The sequence below is a fragment of the Schistocerca gregaria genome, chromosome 7, assembly GCF_023897955.1.
Source record: "Schistocerca gregaria isolate iqSchGreg1 chromosome 7, iqSchGreg1.2, whole genome shotgun sequence".
Lineage (NCBI taxonomy): Eukaryota > Metazoa > Arthropoda > Insecta > Orthoptera > Acrididae > Schistocerca > Schistocerca gregaria.
Window position 1 is genome coordinate 389,123,877 of NC_064926.1, and position 20,032 is coordinate 389,143,908.

General features: G+C 43.0%; 1 protein-coding gene across 1 annotated transcript in view; it reads left to right on the forward strand.

Moving 5' to 3' along the window:
• Positions 1–2,767: 2,767 nt before the first annotated feature.
• Positions 2,768–20,032, forward strand: part of LOC126281185 (myrosinase 1-like) — a 225,146-nt gene continuing 207,881 nt past the window's right edge. The window contains exon 1 of the mRNA XM_049979885.1: positions 2,768–2,890. The gene's annotated coding sequence lies outside the window, so the exon portion shown is untranslated. The remainder of the gene's footprint in view (positions 2,891–20,032) is intronic.

Here is a 20,032-nt window from a genome sequence, read left to right on the forward strand (position 1 = left end):
AACGGGGACTTGTTCAGAATTTCGTGTAACCTTCCTGTGCTGTCACAAAAACGTCGTTAAACACTGGATCACTAACTCTAATCAGAAACCCGTAACACACTCGCAGGCGGCCCATGGCAGGAGCGCTGCTGATCTAGCAAACAACTGACTCCCAAATTTCGTAAACTCGGAACAACTCCCAAAATAGTTGAGACCCTGAGACGTTTCAGCCATCAGGCCAGATGCGCAGAATGACTTCTGGCTTCAGTACATTTCTCTGACAGAATTTTCCACATTCTTATTTCCAGCTACACGGTACAGGTAAACCGGAGTATCTCTAAACCTTTAACCATGCATCCAGATTCGAAATCCAATGTTAAACATCATAAAACATACAAGGCTTCAAAAAGTAGCTTTTAATTGCTGAAGATGGGCGCGACACTGATCCAAACTTATTCACAAATAAATAATCTTTTGTCTAAATTTTGTCAGTTTCTGAATCACAAACACGTTCTTCAAATTTACTGAAGTTCCAACGCACCATGTATCCAAAAAGAAAAAAAAATAGAATTCAGTAGCTAAATGACCACAGGAGTTAGTTTCAGTCGCCTATTTTGCCTCAGAGTTTCCTGTTACAACCGTCCAAAGTCACATCCAATGCCCCCAAACCATGACGCTAGGAGTAAAGTAATACGTGCCACGCAAAACATTGGAAGATGGGACCTCGCCACATATCTCCACCCCACTTGATACAATGGTCTGCCGGGGTAGTACAAAACCACGATTCATCACTGAACACAATGCGACACCATTCATCAACAGTCCATGGTTCCCGGCGATGGCACCATATCAAACGCAGTCGTATGTGCTGTGGTGTTAAAGCAGCCTACGCATGGGACAGTAACTCCTTAAACTAGCTGCTGCTAGTCTCCGACCAATAGTGCTGAATGACCGAGAACGTTGCAGGAAGTAAATTATTTGTTCTCGTGATGCAGCTGCAGATCTGATTGAGTTACGGTATAGTTGGTGTACAATACGGCGGTCTTCACTTGTGGTGGTCAGACGTGGTCGACAGGTATTTTGATGACGATGCAGAAGGAAAGCAGGTCTTAGATGAATACACTACACTCTGCAGGGGCACGCTATTTAACCCATTAAAGGAACTTTACAAAAAAGACAACACAAACAGATAAAGTCTATATACACACTCACACACACACACACACACACACACACACGCACACAAAGAAAATATAAACAAAATTCAGATTTGCCGCCGAACTCTCTGGTGAACAAATGAACACTGACTAGGCTGGGACACACAAGAAACCACAATTGCACTGTGTTTTGGAGAAGTGAAAAGTGTTTTTACGATCTCATTTGTCGTAAAATACGTGTTATATTTACGTGTGCATCACGACACCTCACTATGATGCGGAGAATAAAAGGGCTTGCCACACGAAAACGTAAGTAAAAACGAATACAGGCGCGAAATATCGCGACAAACTAAATTACGTTCTAGATGATAGGTTAACTCCCAGCAATATTTCTCAACATCGTTTGGTTGTAGGTGACAAGCTACCTCTAGCAAATAACACACATGTGATCTGGAAAAATCATGCACACCAAGTGTAAAGGTATTAAGAAAAAGAAACGAACTATTGTTTGAACCTAACTTCCACAAAATTTTGTAATCAGTTAGTAAAAATGTTCACATTACATAATAAATAAAACGGAAACCCACTGATGATGGCACAGTGGTGCTGAAACATGTTTGGGTACAGAGAAAATGGCTCTGAGCACTGTGGGACTTAACTTCTGAGGTCATCAGTCTCCTAGAACTTAGAACTACTTAAACCTAACTAATCTAAGGACATTACATACATCCATACCTGAGGCAGGATTCGAACCTGCGACCGTAGCGGTCGCGCGGCTCCAGACTGCAGCGCCTAGAACCGCTTGGCCACTTTTTTTTTTTTTAATCTCATTTTGCTCGCTATTGCTCGTTGCATCTGCTCGGGGCGGACGTCGTAAGACATCCGTTTAAGTTCGTTGTTGATCGATTAGCTCAGTTTTTTTATTACAGAGGGCTGCTAACCCTCTGACCAAAAACGGTGTTTTGCATAACTGGCGGACCTCACATCCTACAACTTTTTAACTGCAGACACTGCCAACATAAGGAGCTGCAAAGACGAACCTCAGTCGGAAACTTGACACGGCAGCGCTACACACGATACAATATGTTGGGTGAAGTGATGGTTGACCAAAATAATTACCCTCTTTAAATCTGTCGGTCGGTCGGTCGTTCGGTCGGTTGGTGGGTGTGTAGGGGTTGGGTTGGGTTCTTTGCGGGAGGAGACCAAACAGTGAAGTCATCGGTCTCATCTGAGTAGGGAAGGATGGGAAAGGAAGTCAGCCGTGCCCTTTCAAAGGAACCATCCCGGCATTTGCCTGGAGGGATTTAGGAAAATCACGGAAAACTTAAAGCAGGATGGCCTGACGCGGGATTGAACAGTCGTCCTCCTGCATGCGTCCTCCTGCGCCACCTCGCTCGGCGGGTGTGTAGAGCTCTTTAGCTGCGCGGATAAAAAAGTGTGCTTTTTCTTGCGCATGAGGCAAACACAGGTGCACGGCGACTACTCGTAGGCACATGAGCGTAAACCCATCTTCGGTAGCATCAAGTGGTATGCTGAGGTGAAGCGAGAGCGCGTGAGGAACAGCTGTGGCTCTGCGATAGCAGCAGGAAGAGCGGCGGAGCTGCTGAGTCATCCTGATGGCTGCCAAGGTCGTGGCCAGGCGCGCGAAGGCAAGCCAAGCCGCGTCATGGCTCGCCTACCAGTCGCGACGCTGCCGTCAAAGACGCAGCACGGACGCGCGTTGCCTTGCTGTGCTGTCAGCTGTGCTGCCTGAGGTAAGTTTGCCGGCAACCTGCTTCTTCTTCTCTCGCGGTGCGCCGGGAAGCCGTCCAAGTTCCCGAACAGCGTTGCCCCCGCATAGTTCGACATTGGGCGTGTCTTCAAGCGCTGCCCCGCATAGTTCGACATCTGGCCAGTCTTCGAGCACTTGGTTTGACCCACCTAAAGAGGGAAACGAACAATTTAGCGTCTGCATAGCAGTGTCTCGACCGTGAAAGGGACGCTTTGCACATGATAATCAAGCGAGAAAGTTTTACACTTACTGCGTACTCCGCATTCTTTTCAACGGTCGAAGTGCCGTCGTCCTGAAGTGAATACTGGTGCTGTGTTTGTATGGATGACATCTGCACGCTTCGCTTTAGATACATGTTTACGGGAAATGCGCTTGCCTATCTCGTGCAATCATTCGCTTCTGCTGAGCAGCTGACCTCGAACACTTATCTGTTCCTATCAGTCGCTTATGCGCAGGAGCATTGCGGATTACGTTAACGGAGGCAGCGGGTATGGCATCTCTACCCGGCTCGTCTCTTCAGGTCCACTTGCTGTTCCCTGCAGCCATTGCAACTGTTTAACCCTAAGAGTATACACCCCAGTCACTCTGATCCTGAAGTTTTTGTGTTTGTTATTGGGCACACGTCACTGCAAATACACAGCCCGCTGCCGCCAATGCAAATTCAGCATTTAGGGAGGTCTAGTAGAGGATGGACGTTCGAAGTAGTGAGACAATGGTGTTTAATTGATTCGACAGAAATATTGTTTGAAAGTTCACTGTGATCCTGGAGTACACTTCATGTAACTGCTCTGTCCCTGAGTGTGAAGATCATTTATGTGAAAACGGTATGAGGGAATGACATTTTACTAACAGATTATGTTATACGGGAAGCCTTGTCAGACAAACTTAACTGTGAAAATGACAAAGTGATTTTCGTGATGAAAGTGATTCTGAAGGTTGATACCCATACAGTAGTTATGGATAATGGCGAATCTGATCAGTCCACCGAATTCTCAGATGAAGTAAATAGAGTTGGAACACAGCTGTCGCCAAACGTTCAGGTCTGCCATCTACCTATAACTTGTAGTCCATATTCCGAGAAATGGGAAATAACGAATGAAAGTGTTTTTCAACACCTTAGAATATACATGTAATATGTGCATTTCTTTAAATGAGTATCATCTTCATGTAATTAAACTGCAAACAAAGTCTTTAGATCCGCATCACTTTCAGGTTTCTACATTGAAAAGTTTCCATGACAGTTTTTACCAAGTCTCGAATTTTGGATGCATTAATACTAATATTGATTGAAAATGTACATGAGAAAGATGAAATAAAATGAGATTAGTACATGCGAGCGCAATTTCATTATAAAAATGGTGTACACTTCGTGTAATAATTTCAGAGGTGTACACAACTAGTGTTAACGACAATCGAAAATAACTGCACTGTTTCTGTTTATCGTAATGCTTTAGCAGTTTTGGGGTGTAAGCAGAATATAACAGTTCCAAGCTACAGATATGCTGTTAATTGTACACAGTAAATTCAGGAAAAACAAAAGAGAGTAATATTCAGCAGTGAGGTTCCACTTGGACTGTTCGAGCATTTAGTGGTTTTGAAGAGACCTGCAAACTAAAATCTGATGACTTAAACTTTATCTTGACAACTAGAAGTTTGAAAAAATAATAATGGAAATTATCGAATGATTTTAATCTTCGCATTTTATTTCTCTCTTAGACCCTTCAGTACAAAGAAATCTTTTCTGTTTATATATTTGAGAAGTGATTGAATTTTACAAAGGCCTCTATTTCGTAAGAATAAAGAACGAACTTTCTATGCTGTATTTTATTCACCTGAAGAATTCAATGACAAATTCTAGTATGTTTATTACGAAACTGATAATTAGCTACAGCTCTTTCTGAAGTTCGTAATTTGGCACAGATTCGCTACAACTGTGATCTGCACAACAAGTATGAAAAAGCTAGTTTTGAGCTCTGAATAGGACAACAACATTTTAAAAATTTTGCTTTTGTGGGGATCCACAGCCTCTAAGGGTCTGATAAAATTATGCATTGTCCGTTGTGGACTGTATTGTGCTTTATTAAAGTCGATTTTAATAAAGTACAATACAGCGTACAATTGACATTGTATTCTTTATTAAACATTTTAAATGCTTACCCAACATCATAATGATGCCTGAGACGTGGTAGCTCCGTCTACAGAAAAGTTTGTTTTCATTTATAGAGTGCTCCTATATTCTAGGTAAATTCTTTCGACAAGAGATATGAACGTATTTTACTTATAAATACGCTACCATAATGATATGTAAGAATTGTTGTATATTTGATACTGTCGGAGTCAGCATCGATACAAACAAGGTGGCAGAAATCCGAAATCATCTGTACAAAACGCTTTCTAATTAGGACACTCTATATCTAAAAAGAAACTAAACATAACTAGAAGTACTTTACTCTCTATTACTACTCTCAGAACGCAGGCTAAGTACGTCTTCCTATTACTCAGTGCTGATGCTCTCGAAAATTGCAACCGATCTGGGGCGACCAGAAGTGGGTGGTTGGTTAAATCAGCGATGACAGGGGGCGCTGAACTCCTCCTGGAGGTGTGATGCTGCCCGCTGTTTCCATTGGCACGCGAGTCAGCGCCTTCTTGATACCGTTTCGCGGCGCTGCGCTGGACGGTGTGCAGTCGATACTGTAGGACTGCACAGATTGGATGAAATATTACGATATGAAAAACAATAGTAGCGATGGAAGATGTGAAGTACTAAGTTTTTATGTAGTAAAGCAGACATTTGTTGATTGTTGTGTGATATTTTCTACGCAGATTGCACTTTCAAAGAACTGGTGTAAGTTTCTATGCTCGGAATAACGTATGAAACTACTTATACAATAGGAAATTATTGAAGCACTGTTTGTTATAAGGGCTTAATGTGATTGTAACTCTCCTTTCTGCCACTTGTACCACAACGAACAGCACAGTCCACATCTCATACTATCGCTACATACATACCTTTACTTCTACTACTTACATATATTTCTGACGCTACAACAATCCGACACTAATCCCTCTGTCGATTTTTGTCAAGTATCTTGAAAAGACAGTCCTTCACATGATTGTCCAATACAGTGTTAAAATCACACACAAGCTAATCAGCCATGTAATTCAAGGAATGAAGGTTCCGCTTGGAAATAACGGTTCACCAACTGCTTAAACGCGTATGTTTTGTCAAGGGATACCACAGTCTTTCAATTCGATTCAGAGTCGACCACACTGTGTGGTGTGTAAATGTGTTCCCATCGAAGCATCGATGCTTATTCTGGAACTCTTGGTACAGTACACCGTTACTTTCTAAGTTTACAGTTGTTGTTCCCACCTCTTTCTTAATAACGTAGTGTTGTGGTGACGAATGTGTTACAATGCAAGAAAACAATCAGGTGATTCAGGCCCTGAGGGCTATTCTCCTCGTAAATGTTATGCAGCAGTAAAGCTACACGTTTGCATTCAGAAGTGTTCATTACATTCCACAAAGCGACACGAACTTCTGTTTTTACAACAAATAACCATTGTTTAGAGTTTACTTGGTACTCAACAAGGCGGAATAGAGGCATGTTGCTACACTGCAATTGTTAACACCTTCAACGCTTTTACACACTTTCGTGGTCTTCTGTCTTACATAAGTTTGACATAGCTCTCCGCAATAAATTATACTATTGAAGCCTCTTCATATCTGCATAATTATTGCATGATACATCCACTTGTACCTGCTTTCTGTAGTCAGGACTTGCTTCTCCCTTCGCCTGCTATCCAACCATTACCAAACTGATAAGTCACCGATGATGCCTCAGGATGTTTTCTATCGACTGGTCTCTTCTTTCAATTAAATAGGGAAGATAACAAGTGCTCTTAGCTATTAACGTCTGCATTTTAGAGCCCATGTTTACCAGACTTTTTTTCTTGTTGTGTCCATACTATCACCTCTGAAAGTTGCCTACCCTACAATCTTAGCAACAACAGTACCAGTAGCCATATTCCACCGACAGAGATATCAGAACGATTTTCCCTTAAAACTTCCGACTCGGTCGTTTTCGAACAAGCTGATATTTTTACCCTTCTCCATCATCCCTGGAAGTTTGTAACATCATCACGGAATCACCATGTATAACACAGTTCTCCGTTCTTACAACGTCTTCTCAGTCGGTCCGTCGACGGTAATTCCCGACCTGCTGTTACTCGAGTTATCATCCAGCTGCCAAACATAGCGAGTGACTAATCGACTCCTACTGGCGAGACCTATGCTCTACGGTATTTCTGGCTCACTATTAACCATATCTTTCTCTTCCAATTGATATAATATACCTGAACAATGTACTTTCCATATATTCATAATAACAGTATTATAGTCTGACAATATGTAAGGGCGTAATGTCTTGATATATGAATTTTTACTCGCCGCAGATGTACATAAAAGTGGACATCTTCAGGTTCTTCATCACGAAGATCTTGTATAGTTTTATCGCAAAAAAATGTGCTTATGGCATTGTTGGCTGCGAATCCCATTCCGTGCAGTTGGCCGCCTGGGGAAAGTCTTCATCTGACGTCACTTCAACGGTCTGGGCATCAACGATGACGAAATGATAGTAACACAGACAAGCAGCCGCCACCAGAGAAAATCCCCCTCCGGCCGGGAATCGAACTCGGAGCACAATGATCGTGAGTCAGCAATGCTAACCACAAGACCACGAGCTACTGACTTTAAAAAAATAATTAATGACTTCAGTTTGCAATGTAAAAGAAGGGTGCTCGGCAGCACGAACGAACATTTTCATTAGTTATCTACACAACACCGTACTACAGGGTGAGGCAAATAAAAGTGGCACAGAGAAAAGAGTTCCTGGGTGCAAGGAAACACAACAGAGGAAAGGAAATACAGTACTAACCTGACCAGAGTAGATGTTGAAAGTGACGACCATCTCTTGTCACTTTTGGGCCCCTGTCAGCAAGTTGCTTAAGGCGGACCGAAGCTGGACAGCTGAAATTTTTGCATTCTCGTACGAAATGTTCTGCTACAGTTCTTGAAGGTTATGAGGGTTTTTGCGATACACCTTAGACTTCAAGGCTTCCCACACAATGTAATCGCATAGTGACAGATCAGGTGGGCCGGGTGGCCGCCTAGCGCTGCGACCAAACTGAGCTCTGCTAACAACTCCGTCAGGCATGAAGATTGTTCATGTGCCGGCTGTATGGGCAGTTGCTCCATCCTGTTGGAAGTCAGCTTGGGTATTAATAAACCGCTTCAGCTGTATTTAGACCTTTATTATTGGATCACTACCGTTTTAGTTGTACTAAAAGCCACATCTTCAGATGACTAATGTTTTAGTTATGTGAGTACTAACATTTTTATATTATCATGTAAAAGTTTTTAATAGTTTTCAAAAACTTTTTAAAATCTTAAAATAATTTACGATACCATTGTATATCTTAGGGCTGTTATTCGTTCTGGATTTATAGTTATACGGATGTTCACCTGAAGATGTGGGTTCTAGCGACACGAAACGATAGTGATCCAATAACAAAGGACTAAATATAGCTGAAGCGGTTAATTAATACCCAAAATGACTACTGATAGCTGTAGTTGCCCTATCTAGAAATGGGCTGCGGAAGCATGCCAATTGAGGCAAAAAGGGCCTTCCTTAGATTTTTAAATAACAGTGAAGCCTTACTCAAAGTGCAATATGCTGTGTCTCAGAAAGGTTGCATCCCCAATTACATAAAACACTTGCTCGCCGGCCGGGGTGGCCGAGCGGTTCTAGGCGCTTCAGTCTGGAACCGCGCGACCGCTACGATCGCAGATTCGAATCCTGCCTCGGACATGCATGTGTGTAATGTCCTTAGGTTAGCTAGGTTTATGTAGTTCTATGTTCTAGGGGACTGATGACCTCAGAAGGTAAGTCCCATAATGCTCAGAGCCATTTGAACCAATGAAAACACTTGTTCCGACAAAGATTGGCTATGTCTGAACATTATATTCGCGAAGTTATGACATTTTCTGTCAGATGTGAAATACGAAGTTAGTGTGCAAAAAAGGATCAGGTAAATAAGGGATTTATTTAGACCAGTTGGCACTTTCCAGGTTAGTAAGCGGCAGCAGTATGATTGGGCCTGCGACCACATTGCGGATAGCTGTAGTTGCCCTACCTTAGAGATCCTATTAGTGCTACACATCAAGGTAAACTAAGTAGCTTACGTAATAAGAGGCACTAGATTGTTCATCAGGATGTCACTGAGTGTAGTTTTGACTTTTGTCTTAGGGTGCGCAACAGTTCTGATACAACCTTTAATGAGAAAGAAACACCATTTTTAGAGAAAGGATTGTCATACAACATCAATGTTATGACCAATCAACAAGGGATTAGTTCGTTGATCTCCCACAACGTCTCTGCGTCAGACTTTGCTACTCTAACCACGGCTCAACGCTATGAAGTAGCTATTGGCTTCAAGAAAACAATCGAGGGAGGACGTACAGACTACACTAGGTCTGGTTTAGTCAAGGAACGACTTTACAGTGACAAGTCTGTTTCGGACAGTAATAACAAAAAACTCGGCGAAATTAAAGCGGAAGAGAAACACAGTATCTCAACTGAAGATCAGTATGTGATTAAAGTGCAGTCTTTCTTTGTAGATAATGGAATTTTTAAGTCTAATGTAGACCCTACGAACAGATACTTGACCAGCTTAAAAAAAGACCCTTAATACAACCAGTGCCTTTCCAAAACCGTTTAAGAAGAAAATCATTTTCCCTGTTGTTGTTGTGGTCTACAGTCCTGGGACTGGTTTGATGAAGCTCTCCATGCTACTCTATCCTGAGCAAGCTTCTTCATCTCCCAGTATCTACTGCAACCTAAATCCTTCTGAATCTGCTTAGCGTATTCATCTCTTGGTCTCCCTCTACGATTTTTACCCTCCACGCTGCCCTCCAAAGCAAAATTGGTGATCCCTTGATGCCTCAGAACATGTCCTACCAACCGATCCCTTCTTCTGGTGAAGTTGTGCCACAAACTTCTCTTCTCCCCAATCCTATTCAATACTTCCTCATTAGTTATGTGATCCACCCATCTAATCATCAGCATTCTTCTGTAGCACCACATTTCGAAAGCTTCTATTCTCTTCTTGTCCAAACTAGTTATCGTCCATGTTTCGCTTCCATACATGGCTACACTCCATACAAATGCTTTCAGAAACGACTTCCTGGCACTTAAATCTATGCTCGATGTTAACAAATTTCTCTTCTTCAGAAACGCTTTTCTTGCCATTGACAGTCTACATTTTATATCCTCTCTACTTCGATCATATCAGTTATTTTGCTCCCCAAATAGCAAAACTCCTTTACTACTTTAAGTGTCTCATTTCCTAATCTAATTCTCTCAGCATCACTCGACTTGACTACATTCCATTATCCTCGTTTTGCTTTTGTTGATGTTCATCTTATACCCTCCTTTCAAGACACTGTCCATTCCGTTCAACTGCTCTTCCAAGTCCTTTGCTGTCTCTGACAGAATTACGATGTCATCGGCAAACCTCAAAGTTTTTTTTCCTTCTCCATGGATTTTAATACCTACTCCGAATTTTTCTTTTGTTTCCTTCACTGCTTGCTCAAAATACAAATTTAATAACATCGGGGAGAGACTACAACCCTGGCTCACTCCCTTCCCAACCGCTGCTTCCCTTTCATGTCCCTCGACTCTTATAACTGCTATCTGGTTTCTGTACAAATTGTAAATAGCCTTTCGCTCCCTGCATTTTACCCCTGCCACCTTTAGAATTTGAAAGAGAGTATTCCAGTCAATGTTGTCAAAAGCTTTCTCTAAGTCTACAAATGCTAGAAGCGTAGGTTTTCCCTCCCTTAATCTAGCTTCTAAGATAAGTCGTAGGGGCAGTATTGAACATTTCTACGGAATCCAAACTGATCTTCCCCCAGGTCGGCTTCTACTAGTTTTTCCATTCGTCCGTAAAGAATTCGCGTTAGTATTTTGCAGTTGTGACTTATTAAACTGATAGTTCGGTAATTTTCACATCTGTCAACACCTGTTTTCTTTGGGATTTGAATTATTATATTCTTCTTGAAGACTGAGGGAATTTCGCCTGTCTCATACATCTTGCTCACCAGATGGTAGAGTTTTGTCAGGACTGGCTCTCCCAAGGCTGTCAGTAGTTCCAATGGAATGTTGTCTACTCCCGGGGCCTTGTTTCGACTCAGGTCTTTCAGTGCTCTGTCAAACTCTTCACTCAGTATCGTATCTCCCATTTCATCTTCACCTACATCCTCTTCCATTTCCATAATATTGTCCTCAAGTACATCGCCCTTGTATAGACCCTCTATATACTCATTCCACCTTTCTGCTTTCCCTTCTTTGTTTAGAACTGGGTTTCCATCTGAACTCTTGATGTTCATACAAGTGGTTCTCTTATCTCCAAAGGTCTCTTTAATTTTCCTGTAGGCAGTATCTATCTTACCCCTAGTGAGATAAGCCTCTACATCCTTACATTTGTCCTCTATCCATCCCTGCTTAGCAATTTTGCTCTTCCTGTAGATCTCATTTTAGAGACCGAGCGAAGTGGCGCATTCGGGAGGACGACGGTTCAATCCCGTCTCCGGCTATCCTGATTTAGGTTTTCCGTGATTTCCCTAAATCGTTTCAGGCAAATGCTGGGATGGTTCCCTTGAAAGGGCACGGCCGATTTGCTTCCCAATCCTTCCCTAATCCGAGCTTGCGCTCCGTCTCTAATGACCTCGTTGTCGACGGGACGTTAAACACTAACCACCACCACCACCAACAACCATTTTTGAGACGTTTGTATTCCTTTTTGCCTGCTTCATTCACTGTATTTTTATATTTTCTCCTTTCATCAATTAAATTCAATATTTCTTCTGTTACCCAAGGATTTCTACTAGCCCTCATCTTTTTACCTACTTGATCCTCTGCTGGCTTCACTACTTCATCCCTCAAAGCTACCCATTCTTCTTCTTCTACTGTATTTCTTTCCCCCATTCCTGTCAACGTTCCCTTATGCTCTCCCTGAAACTCTGTACAACCTCAGGTTCTTTCAGTTTATCCAGGTCCCATCTCCTTAAATTCCCACCTTTTTGCAGTTTCTTCAGTTTTAATCTACAGGTCTTAACTAATAGATTGTGGTCAGAGCCCTCATCTGCCCCTGGAAATGTCCTACAATTTAAAACCTGGTTCCTAAATCTCTGTCTTACCATTATATAATCTATCTGAAACCTGTCAGTATCTCCAGGCTTCTTCCATGTATACAGCTTTCTTTTATGATTCTTGAACCAAGTGTTAGCTATGACTAAGTTGTGATTAAGTTTTCCCTATGTACCCAGTCACTCCAAAACACCGAGCTTTGATTAAGGTACATAAAGTCGACTTGCCAACTCGTCCAACTGTTAACGCCCATAGTGGGTTTGATTGCAATACTGAGAAGTTGCTTGTAAAGTACCTCGACCAGCATTAACGCCTCTTGGTTTGCTTTAACATTCGCAATAGGGGACAGTTAACTGAAAAACTTTCTAGTTTAAATATCCTCCCAGGAGCTCATCTAGCCTCCTTGGATGTCAAGAACATGTATACCGGTATTCTGGACGATCAGATGCCGGATATTGTGGCTCCGAATTTAAGGGCGCATTGTGGAAGACCCAGCAACGAAATCAATGATGTACTCAAGTTGATGGAATCGGTTCTAAGGTTCAGTTACTTCAGCTCTGGGAACAATATCTTTTTACAAAAACAAGGTCTTGTAATGGGATCCCCCATGTCATACTGCCTTTCCAATATGTTCATGACAGTTTTTGAGTCGCACTCTATGACTCAGTTTCCAGTGTATGCTAGCAAGATCGGATCTTGGTATAGGTATGTAGATGACATTCTGCTTCTGTTTCTATAGGAAACGCGAGGAATGTTGTCAGTTCGTGCACGAGTTAAATGGTTTACAAGAGAACATTCAATTTACTCCTCAGCACAATGGATGGGGGTAGTTAGTATATCTCGACCTTAAGATTACCTTACGACATTTACAGAAAAGGAACTTCCACTGATATAATGATTCATAGCTCCTCCAACGCCCTACCAAGTACAAGGGGGACTGATGACCTTAGCTGTTTAGTCCCCCTTAAACATCCCAACAACAACAACCAAGTACAAAATGTCAGCTTTCAGGTCGTTTCTAGAAAGGGTTCATAGTATCCCGTTGATAAAGGGTTTCGAATCATACACTTCATAGGATACTAAAATGGCTTTGACAATGAGTTCGCCATTGGTATTAATCGGGGTATTCTGAGAAAGATAAGAAGAAAAGCTACTCTAACAGACAGCATTTTTTTTGTTTTCATTATCAATGCCAGTAGTTGTATGGCCGCTGGTATCATGTATCATAAAATTCCACATTTCAGCAATATTCCCGAAAAGATGGGCAGACTGTTACGGTCTAAAAATATTGAACCGGGTTTCTTCACTGCCAGCAACGTTGGCACAAAGTAGAGACCAGAGAACATGCCACTTGTTCCAAATACAGGGTGTTACGAAAAGAATACCACAACTTTAGGAATTTAAAACTCTGCAACGACAAAAGGCAGAGCTAAGCACTATCTGTCGGCGAATTAAGGGAGCTATAAAGTTTCATTTAGTTGTACATTTGTTCGCTTGAGGCGCTGTTGACTAGGCGTCAGCGTCAGTTGATGCTAAGATGGCGACCGCTCAACAGAAAGCTTTTTGTGTTATTGAGTACGCAGAAGTGAATCGACGACAGTTGTTCAGCGTGCATTTCGAACGAAGTATGGTGTTAAACCTCCTGATAGGTAGTGTATTAAACGTTGGTATAAACAGTTTACAGAGAATGGGTGTTTGTGCAAAGGGAAAAGCTCTGGACGGCCGAGAAAATGTAGCACGCATCCAGCAAGCATTTGTTCGCAGCCCAGGAAAATCGACTCGCAGAGCTAGCAGAGAGCTGTAAATTCCACAATCAACTGTATGGAGGGTCCTACGAAAAAGGTTAGTTATGAAACCTTTTCGTCTGAAATTGGTTCAAGTACTGTCTGCAGCTGATAAGATTAAAAGAATCGATTTCTGTGATTTTATCCTTGCTCAAATGGAAACAGATGAATCTTTCGTTTCAAAGATTGTGTTTAGTGATGAAGCAACTTTCCACACTAACTGGAAAGTTAACCGTCACAATGTCTGTATATGGGGCACTAAGAATCCGCGGGAAACAACTCAGTATGAACGTGACTCGCCTAAGGTGAACGTTTTCTGTGCCATTTCAGCCAATAAAGCTTTTGGTCCCTTTTTCTTCGAAGGTGCTACTGTAACTGGACTACAGGAGCTGGAGATGTTAGAGAATTGGCTGTTCCCTCAGCTCGAACAAGAAGCACAACAATTCATATTTCAGCAGGATGGAGCGCCACCACATTGGCACTTATCTGTCCGTAACTACCTGAGCGTCGACTACCCGAGGCGATGGATCGGCTGCCAGGCAGTCTGTGACAGAGCACTTCATCACTGGCCTCCAAGAAGCCCTGATCTTACCCCTAGCGATTTTTTCTTATGGGGGTATGTTAAGGATATGGTGTTTCGGCCACCTCTCCCAGCCATCATTGATGATTTGAAACGAGAAATAACAGCAGCTATCCAAACTGTTACGCCTGATATGCTACAGAGAGTGTGGAACGAGTTGGAGTATTGGGTTGATATTGCTCGAGTGTCTGGAGGGGGCCATATTGAACATATCTGAACTTGTTTTTGAGTGAAAAAAAACCTTTTTAAATACTCTTTGTAATGATGTATAACAGAAGGTTATATTATGTTTCTTTCATTAAATACACATTTTTAAAGTTGTGGTATTCTTTTGAATCACCCTGTATAATGAAACCGGGGTGTATAGCACCACTTGCAAAGATTGCCCCATGCGGTACTTTGGACAAACAGGCAGGAACTTTAGCACCAGGTTTAAAGAACATTTAGGGTTTCTGGCTCAAAATCTGCCTTGAAAACCCACCTTTTGCTACTAGAGACATTCCGTCACCGATCTCACTAGCAAATTGAGAATTTTTCACCGAGGGAACAAGGAGTGCGCTTTAAGCATCCCCGGAGTGGTTCTAGGCGTTACAGTCTGGAACCACGCGACCGCTACGGTCGCAGGTTCTAATCCTGCCTCGGGCATGGATGTATGTGATGTCCTTAGGTTAGTTAGGTTTAAGTAGTTCTTAGTTCTAGGGGGACTTATGACCTAAGCAGTTTAGTCCCATAGTGCTCTGAGCCATTTGAACCAACCCGGGGGAGGTCGAAATTATGAGAGCCATTGATCTTTTTCCACATCAAACCCTGAATGGACAAACGAAGTTGAGACACTGTAGCATTTTTGCAAATTTCGACTGGCTAAGTTAGTTGATGTAATACTCTCTACTTTTTTTGCTTACTCCCCCTTTGTTCCTCCTGGTTCTTTCCGGTTTCCTCCCACCTTCCCTTCCCACCTCACCTCCTTTCAGCTCCCCACCTCCTATACACCCTCCTTATTATTTTAGGTTTCCATACCTTCCTTTCAAGTGTGTTTTAAAATTTCTATATATTTTCGTAAATTTGATCTACTCTTAATAACATAAAAAATCACTTCAGTCTTGGATTCTTTTAATGGTAAAAGTGCACAATTTTTAAAATATTTTCATGAAAAAGTAATTTTTACAATTTTCAAGTTCTTTAAGTTTTTGAAAGTTTTGACATTTATTCAGTGGTCACTGCCTGCAGATCTGTTTCGTTGCCGCAATATATCCATATCATGTTCCTTTTTTGCGTCATTACTCGCTCAAGATTTAGCGTAACTTATGAAAAAATATAAACTGTCACTATCATATTGTTATTCCATAGATATTTTTTTAAAAACGTTTTTGTGCTTTTTATCCCCAAATTCCTTGTTCTCATTCACCATTCTTGTATCCTCCAAAAGACCAACAATCATTCGGCCGAGCCCACGTATCATTAGCGCATGCGCGAGCCGTCACAGGCAAGCTACACTCCTGGAAATGGAAAAAAGAACACATTGACACCGGTGTGTCAGACCCACCATACTTGCTCCGGACACTGCGAGAGGGCTGTACAAGCAATGATCACACGCACGGCACAGCGGACACACCAGGAACCGCGGTGTTGGCCGTCGAATGGCGCTAGCTGCGCAGCATTTGTGCACCGCCGCCGTCGGTGTCAGCCAGTTTGCCGTGGCATACGGAGCTCGATCGCAGTCTTTAACACTGGTAGCATGCCGCGACAGCGTGGACGTGAACCGTATGTGCAGTTGACGGACTTTGAGCGAGGGCGTATAGTGGGCATGCGGGAGGCCGGGTGGACGTACCGCCGAATTGCTCAACACGTGGGGCGTGAGGTCTCCACAGTACATCGATGTTGTCGCCAGTGGTCGGCGGAAGGTGCACGTGCCCGTCGACCTGGGACCGGACCGCAGCGACGCACGGATGCACGCCAAAACCGTAGGATCCTACGCAGTGCCGTACGGGACCGCACCGCCACTTCCCAGCAAATTAGGGACACTGTTGCTCCTGGGGTATCGGCGAGAACCATTCGCAACCGTCTCCATGAAGCTGGGCTACGGTCCCGCACACCGTTAGGCCGTCTTCCGCTAATTTTCAAAGCTCGCCTCCAGTGGTGTCGCGACAGGCGTGAATGGAGGGACGAATGGAGACGTGTCGTCTTCAGCGATGAGAATCGCTTCTGCCTTGGTGCCAATGATGGTCGTATGCGTGTTTGGCGCCGTGCAGGTGAGCGCCACAATCAGGACTGCATACGACCGAGGCACACAGGGCCAACACCTGGCATCATGGTGTGGGGAGCGATCTACTACACTGGCCGTACGCCACTGGTGATCGTCGAGGGGACACTGAATAGTGCACGGTACATCCAAACCGTCATCGAACCCATCGTTCTACCATTCCTAGACCGGCAAGGGAACTTGCTGTTCCAACAGGACAATGCACGTCCGCATGTATCCCGTGCCATCCAACGTGCTCTAGAAGGTGTAAGTCAACTACCCTGGCCAGCAAGATCTCCGGATCTGTCCCCCATTGAGCATGTTTGGGACTGGATGAAGCGTCGTCTCACGCGGTCTGCACGTCCAGCACGAACGCTGGTCCAACTGAGGCGCCAGGTGGAAATGGCATGGCAAGCCGTTCCACAGAACTACATCCAGCATCTCTACGATCGTCTCCATGGGAGAATAGCAGCGTGCATTGCTGCGAAAGGTGGATATACACTGTACTAGTGCCGACATTGTGCATGCTCTGTTGCCTGTGTCTATGAGCCTGTGGTTCTGTCAGTGTGATCATGTGATGTATCTGACCCCAGGAATGTGTCAATAAAGTTTCCCCTTCTTGGGACAATGAATTCACGGTGTTCTTATTTCAATTTCCAGGAGTGTATTTACTTTCCTGCCTCGTTCCCTGTTCGCGATTGCGTATAGATCGGAGAATCTGTAAGTGCGGTTTTCAGGTTCTGCTTTTCTGCCATAGCTATTTACTTGACGGGTTTGTTCCAGGCCGCGAACATCTATTCATTATGTGTCAACCACTTCTTCGTTTTTCATTCTGGTCCAAAATTAGGTCCTAATAGTTTTTCATTTATTTTCACCTTACCAGGGGAGCCCTATGGTATGATCTGTTTAGGACTCGCCCAATATATTGGAAACAGGCTGTTTTATTCTAGGACATTCGCCTGTTAGCGGTGTTTTGTTCTGACGGAAGTCGAATTTTGGGTACAAAATTGCGAGAACTTCCGCTGTCATATTTTAGTTATATGAGTACTAACATTTTAATATTTTCATGTATAATTTCTTAACAGTTTTGAATAACTTTTTAAAATATTAAAATAATTTACCATACAAGTGTATATCTCAGGGTTGTTATTCCTTGTGGATTTACTGTTATACAGATGCTCACCTCACCTGAAGAAGTGCCACGAAACCGGTACCGATCCAATAACAAAGGAGTAAATACAGCTGAAGTGGTTTATTAATACCCAAGATGACTATTCATAGCCGTGGTTGCCCTACCTAAAAGGTTGTCTGTCTGCTGGAAGTAACTGTTGGTCACGGGGGCGTGGTTTTCTGCATACATTCACGTAAAATAGCATCCAGCCGTCTGGGCCACTTTTATTTGCCCCATCCAGTGTATCCCTGTCAACGGAAGCAAGCAAGCAAGCAGCTAAGTCGGCCGTCACAAATACCCTCGAACCACCGAACGCTACTTCCCCCCCCCCCCCCCCCCCCCCATCTTTTGTTGCACCACTATGACTGTTTCTGTGAACGGATTGGAGGCGGAATATTTCTCTTGAGACACGTCTGTACCTTACGCCGTATCTAGGAGCACCGGCACGTGTCACACAATGTTATCTGCCTTTGCCTTTACGGCCGCCACTGCTGTGTTTGTTCGTAGCGGACAACGTGCGTCAGTTACTGAAGTCATTAGACGCAGTATGTCGTCTCCTTCACAACACTCCAACACAGAGTTCTTGCTTCTAAGTGCCATTCAGAGGAATTGCTGGTCGGAGAGGTTTAGCTTCCAAGAAAGTAGAAGTGATGGTACCAGAAAGCAGTTCTGCTCTCCACTTAGTAACGTCTAGAAAGGAAAACAAAGAAAAATTCATGGAATGCGTGGACGTAGGAAATTACTTCTACAGTAAAGTGGAATAATGTTTGCCATGTAACGCGAAGAAGGAAACAAATGACGAGGCAGCCGAACAATAAAAGAGGGAAATCAAGAGATCCGGCCGCGGTGGCAAAGCGGTTATAGGCGCTTCAGTCCGAACCGCGCGACTGCTGCGGTCGCAGGTTCGAATCCTGCCTCGGGCATGGATGTGTGTGTTCTCCTTAGGTTAGTTAGGTTTCAGTAGTTCTAAGTTCTAGGGGACTGATGACCTCAGATGTTAGGTCCCATAGTGCTCAGAGCCATTTGAACCATTTTTTGAAATCAAGATAGAAAATTCGTGTTAGAAGGATTTGAGGCAGAGACCTTCTTTCACTTGTGTGTCAAAGAAGGAAATGAGGCAACAATATTTCTCAACAGCAATAAAAATGAAAGAATAGCAAACGAGGCTGATAAGATCTAGAGATGACAGCTTCTCTGCCTAGAAGTAAGAATGATGTAGAAAAATGGTTAACTGGATTGACGTCCTGAGAGACGCAGAATTTACGTTAAGGACAAACGAATGAAAGATGTAAGTGGTGAGGAATGATAGAGGAAAGAATAATGGTTTTGCTTAGTGTTAACATTGATGTAAGCGTAGTGAAGGAAACGGTAGGGTTCTCCTGTCTAAAATGAAACATTATTCAAGATGACCGAAGCATGGAAAACATCGATAAGCAGACTGGTGCACAGAAAAGAAACTATTTTATACAAAAGATGTATGTATAGGTATCGAATACTAACTTATAATAAGAGAAAAATATTTCGTAAACTTGTATGTAGAGCCACAATATTGTGCTGAAGTATATAAGTGAGGTGTAGGATTCATAAGAGAAGGAATAAGTAGGCTTTGAAAATAGTGCAATGAAAAAAATTAAAAATTATGTTGTCAGATCTGATAAGGCGGGTCTTCAGTCTGCTGGCTGATTTGAACACTGGCGGTGTGCTAGTATTTGACTAATGGATGTGGTATACCGTTGCCATCGTCTACGTTTTATACACGGTGGTCCACTGATAGTGACCGGGCCAAATATCTCACGAAATGAGCATCAAACGAAAAAAACTACAAAGAACGAAACTCGTCTAGCTTGAAGGGGGAAACCAGATGGCGCTATGGTTGGCCCGCTAGATGGCGCTGCCATAGGTCAAACGGATATCAACAGCTTTTTTTAAAAAAAAATAGGAACCCCCATTTTTTATTACACATTCGTGTAGTGCGTAAAGAAATATGAATGTTTTAGTTGGACCACTTTTTTCGCTTTGTGATAGATGGCGCTGTAATAGCTACAAACGTGTAAGTACGTGGTATCACGTAACATTCAGCCAGTGCGGACGGTATTTGCTTCGTGATATATTTCCCGTGTTAAAATGGACCGTTTACCAATT